The following is an 8,943-nucleotide window of genomic DNA, read 5'->3' on the forward strand; positions in this document are numbered from 1 at the left end:
TCAGAAGTCATGAGCAGGGCTGCTGCTTGTGGGAGTCGTGTGTGTGCCGATTTGGAAGACCTGACCATAGCAATTTGATTCAAGGTCATATATGATTACATCACCTCTGCACCCCACCCTGCCCTCGTTAGATCCACAATTTCTTCATTTTTAATCTAGAAAAAAGGCTCTGAGGAATATTTGGGCTCCTTGCAATATTGACGTTTTGTCCCCTACACTTGCAACTGAAAAAATTATTTACACCTAATGGAGATACATGTCAAGTGATGTGGAGCCTTTCCCATTCACCACGCGTGTCACACACATGTTAAGTTAATGGTTACCTGGGCTAGCAGTCTCCTTAGCTGTCTACCTGCCTAACCCAACAGTACCCATCCTTTAAGGTTCAACTTCGATGCCAGTTCCGTGAGTAATTCTTTCTTAGTACTCCCGATTTTGTTAGCCGGAACCTTCTAGTTACCTTAACACAACACTCATGCTTATGGTTTACTTGCCTGCTTCTCCTCTGTACGATTCTTCGGGACAGGGTCTCCACTATTAATTGCATTCTCTCCTGCACCCAAGGGATGACACATGGATGGTCCTTAAAACAGAAGGATGTGTAAATTCTGAAAACCATAAAGATGGGCATTATCTATTATATTACAGACTTTTTTTTTAAGTTTAATAACTTTAGAAGTTATATTGGATACTGAAAAGTTAGAACAAAAACATCATGCAATATTATTTTTAAAAAACTTAGAAAAAGGAAATCCTTGTCCATATACTTTATGAGGTAGTTTTTATACCAAAGTGTACGTCTTAGTATGAATATAGGTCCTCAGAAAGAATAGATTTGCCATGAGTACACAGAAGGAAGGTGTGTTTTGAATGGTTGTTTTAAGCCACGAAGTGAGATGGATTTTACGATGTAAAGAAGCGCCCAGTTAGAGGATACTCGTCTAGGCAAAATACTCTCTCTGTATTTGGGGGTAGGTTCAAATCTGAATAGTAACTAGATCTGCTATTTTGTTTTCTCACAACCATTTGGAGAAGCAGTGCAACTCAATGAAAAAGGAAGAGGCAAACATTTCTGGGTTCAAATCCCAGCTCCCACCTTTCTCTGCTTGATGTTATAAAAAGTATTAATCTTTTTAAATTCCTAAATTACTTCATCCGTAAAGTGGGAAAACATTACCTGTCTTTCAGAGCAAAACAAAATGCACGTACAGTACTTCATGCTTTAACATCTCACCAACAAATATCATTATTATAACTTTATTTTCACTCACTTGTCCTGTATAATTATCCTAGGCAAATATCTTGAATTTGACCAAGTATCTTCTGGATCTCGGCATGAAAAGTACAGTTAATAATTATACACAGCTGATTATAAGGACTGTTATAAGATTTAAACTCAGTCAGCTCCCATGTCAGTCTAAAATCGTGAAGAATAAAGTATTATGGAATATGTGTATAAACACAGAGAAATATCACTCAAACTCAAAGAATAGGAAATGGAAATTGTCGATGGCAAAGGTCCAGAGAAAGGAATTATACCAAGTTGTCATTATGGGTTTATTCACTATTCATGCTTTTTCTGGGAACATAGATAACTTATCATTAGAAATTAAAGGCAAGCCACATTCTACAGTGCTTTTCAAAATAATTCAAAAGACAGACTTTATTTTGCATGCCCCGTAACCACAATAACATGGATATCAGTCACTCTCTAGACATCAAAGCTTCTATTCAGTAACTAATTCTCTTGTCCGTCCTTTTGGGAACCCTGCTTGTTTTGCTTTAGCCCATAATCCCCGGGTTTCTTCTTTTCTTTCTCGTTTTACCTAATGGTTGGGGGTATTGTCTCTCCTGTGTTTCTGGTGGTTCTGAACCTTGGCTCACGAATATGCTAAGGTATAAAACAAAAACTTTGGTGTCTTGTCTCAGGAGGAGAAAAAAAGAGACCAGGTCCAAAGGTCACAGTGACATCCTTATGGAGGTGAAGCTCAGGATTGTGAAATGGGGCGTCAGAGGAGCCGCTCTCCTGGATGCAGTTTAAACACTGACTTGTGAGGATGTTGTGGTACCCCAAGAAGGTCACCTAACTTTTCTCTTTTAAAAGCAAAGAGGATGAAATGATAGTCACTTCGCATGAAACTTCACTGTTGAAGGAATGCTTTCATACGCATCATTTCATTTCGTTCCCCCCAGCTCCTTTTGAGACGGAGAGAAAAAGCATTATTCCCACCTCGTTTTCTAGATGAGGCCTTATGATTTGTCCAAACGATCCCGGTAACGTTGAAGAGACAGAAATGCAGCCTGACCTCCTTCCATCTAAGCCCTTTCTCCTGATGACAGTTTCCAGAGTGTGTTCTGTGGAATCTGACACTCCGTAATAAAGAGTTCACTGTCAAAGAAGGTAGGACGTGTAGTATTAAAGAAAGTTCAAATGTTTTCTCTGCTGAGGTCCCTAATACGACAGCATGTCACATGAAAGGGAAAGGAGGAACTTGTACCATCTGCTCTGCACTTACTTGACCAAGATTGCCTCTAAAAGTCAGATAAAATGATCGTATTTGGGGGAAAATTATCCTATCTGCTTATTGAGAAACGCAGACATTTAACAGTTCAAAATTCTGATGTAGCCCCTGACTGCAGCTGCTCAGCTGCTGACTGCCATGTTGTACCCATAATCCCTCTGGCAGGGAGGGACATGGCACGGACTACTGGTCCAGGTGGATTCACACTTTCACCGTCAAAGGCCAAGAAAGTGGAGAAATCTTCTTTAATTTTTAAAATACAATGATTTGGAGAAAATAATCTTCAGTTTTGCCCGTGTGTATTATTCAAAAAGTTGTCTTGCTTTAGACTTTAGAACAAAAGTTAAAACATGCCGTTCCTTATGTTTTTGAGTTGTACATGTATTGAGTGTGTCTGAGGAGTTCTCAGGGTGTTTCTCAAAAGGGAGATGGATGCCACCATGTGGAACTAATAGCTTCTTTGGGGGAAAAAAGGAATATTATTATGTGTTATGCACACTCATTCCCTGGGGACCTACATAGAAAAAGAAAAAAGAAACCTTCCCACCATTGGCGCAACAAATGAAAGATTCTGTTTTCACTGACTTACAAAATAATCCCCAAATATTTAGCAACAGTATTTTTATGTCTCTCATTTCAGATGCTTCATGGGGATAAAAGATTGAATTTACAAGTGGAAACTAGCCATATATACAATTTCAACCATCCAAATTAAAAACTGGTAGCATCCCACGTTTTAAATTAATAACATTACTGCCATTCACTTTAACTCATGTGGGATTAATGCCAGTGAACGCAGTGAATGTGCCATAATCTACTCCACACAGAACTGCCAAAGAGAAAAACGGTTCTAAGGCAGAGGCAATCGATTCATTCCCGTGGTTAGGATTTTTACCTAAGATAACTGAAATGCATAGCTGGTGTAAAGAAACTGTGAATGTAAAGATACATCCTAAAAGATAAGAATCAACCCAAAGGAATAAGAATCCACCCAATGGCAGGGCTAGAAAGCAATTTCAGCTACTGCACTGGGCACTCAGACAGTCCTGGGTTTGAATCCCAGTCCTGACACTTACCAGCTGTGCGACCTTGGGCATATTTCTTAACCTTTCTCTAAGCTTCAGCCACTTATTTGTAAAATAGTCTTGCCTATTTCTTAGAGGGGTGCTGAGGATGAAATAAGTTCATGTGTGTAAAGAGTAAATGTTCTGATGGAGTCTAATCACTCAATAACCAGTGTTGTCCCTGCCACAATTATAGGGGCATGGTGAAGGGACACTGGTCATTTTGAGAAATTTTTGGTGGAACTTGCTGAATCTGCTCTGTCTGGTTAAATCAAGTGAGCCACGCTCCCTGAAAAACTTCAAACACAGTGCAGTATGTTTTATTTCTTTCTAGACCATTATCTAGTTCCGTGTTTACCACAAAGATTCCTCATTAAGGAGTAAGCAAAAAGGATCTGGGTCCTACTTCGGAGATGAAGACATTTCTAGGTTTACTTGCTATTCCTAAGGAAATGGCCAATAAACAAAACAAAAAATACGCTTTAGAGGCGGAGGTTGAGAAGGGATCTGTAAAATCATCAAAAATACGTGGCAAAAGAACACAGCCTTGTTTATAAAGTCTAATTTAATAGAAGGAGAAAAATAACCTGTAAAATTTGAGAGACACAAATGTAGCTCAAACAGGAATGAACCATTTCACACGGTAACCGGTTCTCATTTATTTGTTACTAGACTGAAATAGGACATGTCCCATAAGTTACCATACCTAGGGAAAACCAGAACTAGAAGCGAATGGTAACTTTCTTTACAAAATAGTCATTACAAAATTTTACAAAGAGGTGGCCAACACTTAGAAGAGATTTTGTAAATATTTTGTAAACTTTTCTAATGTTTTTCTATAATCTTCTGGGGGCATATGGCAACGGGGAAACGCCTCCTGCAAAACATCCTGGGTCCAGTGTAGTATTGATCAGATTATTGTAAAATTTGAATGCTCTTACTTGGAGGAGGGATTTTGGTTCATTATAAAGGATCATTTGGCACTATATGAGAAGAGCATATTATCTGGAGGCCAATCTTGTGTTTTGCTAAATCCTGGACTCCCAAAAGCCCTTCTGCTCTCCTTGTCCACTGGGATGGGAGACACTGGGATGGAGACAGTTACTCAAGTCCCTGGAGACAGCTGATCTCAGCCAGAAACCATAACTCAGCTTCTTACTCATCAAACTAGGAGTAAGGAGGACAATGGGTGATACATAGGTATGTTTCTTCGTCGGGCTTATGAATCAGGGTCATAGCTTGGGGGAACGATTTCTTTGCCATTAGCCTGCTTACAGAGTTTGGCCTTATTTTCCTGACATTGCCTAGTGGCTGGTAACACCTGAATCTCAGAATAGAGACAATGGAACCTCTGCAGGAACAAAGAAGCATTATAAATCACTTTCCTCCAGAAGAGGTCTGAATTGCCTTACGGTATTTGTTCTCTCAAAAAAGTTAGCATTTGCCTTGGACTACTTTATCGTGACAAACAGAATTGTTTTTGTTGTTGTTACAGTTCTTTCTCTTCAGAATGGCACATACCAGTTTTTCAGCTGGATCCCCCACGGCCCTACACGAGGGATGTTTCTCCTGTGGTGGGTCCTGTGGTCCCACGTCCTTGAAGCTGCCCCGGGAAAGCTGCGAGGCGATTGTCTGCTCCCCCACTCTATTTATACACAGCTATTGAAAGTTAGAGGCTTTCTCCGGGGCTTGGCCTCTCTAATTGAAGTATGAAACACAATTCCCATTAAGATGCCACTTGAAGTGAGGAAACCGTATTCATATCCTGTGAGCAAATGTGGAGTTTTCCACTCAGGCCCCTTTCAATGTCTCAGTTCCTGAACGCAAGAATGGGGTGTCAGAGCTTCGTGTTTCCGGGATTTAGGATGGGGGATCCGAGGAGCGCTGCCTCATGACTTGGGGAAACTTCTCTATTCTGAGAAACTCACAGTTATTTATCCCTAGGATAATTACTCACTTCTAATTCAGGGCAGAGTCAGTGGGGACGCGAGAGTCTTGCGCCGTGATTCATTCCGTTCTTTCACGGGGATTAAGTGCCCGACTGGACGGAGTACAATGTGAGTTGCATCATTTCTACTACAAATGAGAGCAATATGCGATAGTAAGGAATGGATCCTCTCCAAAGTCTAATTCTGCTTTCTGTCAACAGCAGGATTAGCTTTAAGGGTGTTCTTTCTTTCTCTTTCTTTTTTTTTTTTTTTTTTTTATCTTTAAGTACCTCTGATTCTAATGTCACATGCAAGAGGCGCTCAGAAATGCCACCAGTGCAGAAAACACGTGGCAAGACCTCCCGTTTCTCATCTTCCAGCGGACCCTTAAGTGGTGGTCCTTTGAGGCTGGCCTTTGTCTGAATTGTGGGAACAAGGCTCCGGGACAGGGGCTGTCTCTAAGTGGCGCTTGGGCCATCTCTGTGCTGGTGTACACACATGAGGACAGTGGCCGGTAGGACACACTCACTCACCTGGCAGAGGGGAAGAGAGCTTCAGGAAAGGGAGTGAATTCATGTGACAAAGAGGGGAGTGTGAGTGTGTGTGAAATTAGGAGCCAGAATTATTAGAATCAAGATGATAGGTGTAGAACGATGATACAGACAGCTACCAAGAAAATAGGAAGCTATAAATATAAACACAAAGGGATGAATTTAGCAGAAGACGAATGTACACTTTATCTTCCCAGAGAGCATAAGCTTTTTATGCTGTTACAGTTATTGGCAAGAAATCTCTGGGAATCAGATGGACAAAATTATTATGGTCTTTTTATAACCAATGGCAACTTGCATAGGCTTTGGAAGACAATATCTTCTGGGGGCCGTAGGGCTGGGACAGATGTTAAGAGATAAAAGCTCTTGTCCTGGTCCTATCAATAGACAAGTCACGTGACCTCTAAGGGCCTCAGTTTTCCCATGCATAAATGGGCTAATGGATTATAAAGTTCCTTTCATTGTTGAGGTAATCAACATGAAAATGCAATTTTAAATGAGAATTTTTGAACTTTCTTCATAAAAAAATGAACGTTCTCTCATTCTTCTGATTCACTTTAACCTCTGTTTCCTTCAGAAGACAACTGTAAAAGATTTCTGTTTTTTTCTAAAAATAGGTGTCCATTTAAAAGATAACTATATTGGGTGACACTGTGGGGCTCAGGGGAGTGGGGCGCTGGCTCCATATACCAGAGGTGGCGGGTTCAAACCAAGCCCCAGCCCAAAAAAAAAAAAAAAAAATACAAAAAATAAAAAATAAAAGATAACTATAAATAAAGTAAGCAGAAGTATTCAGATTTAGGGTTACAAATGTTTATGATTGATGTTATCTGAAGCTTTAGTTATTTGTTCTTAAATGTGTGCATTTATTCCTAATGCCTTTGCAGGACTGTATTTTTTTCCTGCTCGCTGAGGATAATTTGTTATCTCTTCCAAGAGAAAAAAAGAATGGAAGGAAGGAATAAAAGGAAAGAAAGAGAAGGAGGAAGGGGAGAAAGGAGTGAAGGAGAGCAGAGTGGAGGAAGCGGCTATTTGAAAAACTTAGGGTGTCTCCTGTTTCAATTATGTGTTCAACATCACTTTGTCACCCCTAAGCCATCACTTTGTCATACAACAAATGACAGGGGTTCTTTTGTATGTGAGGGGTTATCCCTCTACTCCAAAGCAAACACACAGACCCACACACTGACTTACTACTCTCAGAAGGGCTGCCCTCCTTGTTCCTGCTTCCTCGCCTCCAATGACCTCTTCACCCCCCACCAGGCTGACCTCTGGTCCCAGCCACCACTGGAACCGGCTGGCCACGGCTGCCCAGTGGACACACCTGGCTCACTCCCTACAGCAATGAACTCTATGAACTGCATTTTCCTTCCTGAAATTCTCCTCACTCAAAGACCCCATGGCACTAACCTTTCCTGTTTTTCATTTTCCCTACTTCTTGGTCATCTACTAAAATTCCTCCTTGCCCTAAATTGTCTTTGTTTACCAAGCCAAGTGTCCTTGGCCTCCTTTTCTTCCCCACACTCTCATGCTGGGTAATTTCTCTCCCACAATTTTTTATCTCAAGTCCAGATCTCTGAAGCTCCAGGCTAGCGTTTCCAGCTGCCTGCTGGAATTCTCCGCCCACAGGCATCTTACATGCATCTTAACGTTTTGTTCAAAATTCGACTCTTTATCTCCCAGGGAAATCTGCTCCTCTTCCTGCATTTCCTGTCTCAGTAAATGGCCCCATTATCTACCTCAGCCTGGAATCATCCTCTCATCCCTCACCGCGGATCAATTCCCCAGACCATCCCCTTCTCTGCGTTTCTGTTGTCACAGCACAGGACTGGACCATTTCTCACCCGAATTGCTCTCACAGCCTTCTATTTGTGCTTCTGATTCCAACCTTTCTGCCATCTCTGCTCCATCCTGCAACCAGAAAGATTTTCTGAAAAGAAATCATCTAATGACATCACCCCACTTCGTCACCCCCCCATGCTTAAAAGCCCTTCTGAGCTTTTCCAGTAACTCCACGTGAAAGTCTAAAGCGTTCATCTCGAGGTGACAGCGGTTGTGCCCATCTCTCTTTCTGTCTCCCAGCATACCCCTGTGCCCTGCCAGCCTGTACTAACCGCAGCCTGGGAACCAGACCTGCCCTTTCCAACAACTGCATTTCACGTCTGCTCCCCCTACCTTGGCTTGGTGGACCACGATTGCCTTCTTGCCTTCTATTCCTCCTGGTGCTGAGCTGCTGAAGGAGAGGCTGGCGTCTCACACTTCTCACTCCAGTGCAGCATAATGCAAAACTCCGTGCATGCACTGAAACCTAGGATCTGGATAGCGAGTTGCGCGCAGAAGTTACTTTGTAACTGCTACATGAATGCAGCATGTTTTATTTTCTCTTTTATCCTTAATTTTATCAAATTATATATGTACAGCTATTATTTTTTCTAATAGAAAGCAAATTTTGGTTTATTTCCATGTCAATTTCCTAATGGACATTATTAAACCATCTCGTCAGCCGTCATCCACAAGTTCCTTTGAAGATCTCCATTGGAATCCTTCAGACATTTTTCTTTACTATTCTGAATTAGGGGCTTATTGTCAAGTTAAGGAAAGCACAATTTTATATTTTCCCATAAAATAAAAAGTGCATGTGTAGATTTTTCTTTCAAGAGAATCAATATTTAAATTTCTTGATAATAATGTTGCTCCCCAATTTATTTTGCGAATAATGAATGAAACTTACCACACCTGATGGTTTCAGCTCAGTGAGTCACCTGTTGCCCTCTTAGGCTGTGAAAGCTGCAGGGACATGGCCCATCACTGTTTTTCCAACACCGTATCTCCAGCTCCACACCTTATCCATAATAGGCTCTTTTTTTTTTTTTTTTTT

Source organism: Otolemur garnettii, unplaced genomic scaffold, assembly GCF_000181295.1.
Source record: "Otolemur garnettii isolate 467f Iridium unplaced genomic scaffold, OtoGar3 scaffold00002, whole genome shotgun sequence".
In the NCBI taxonomy this organism is placed as follows: domain Eukaryota; kingdom Metazoa; phylum Chordata; class Mammalia; order Primates; family Galagidae; genus Otolemur; species Otolemur garnettii.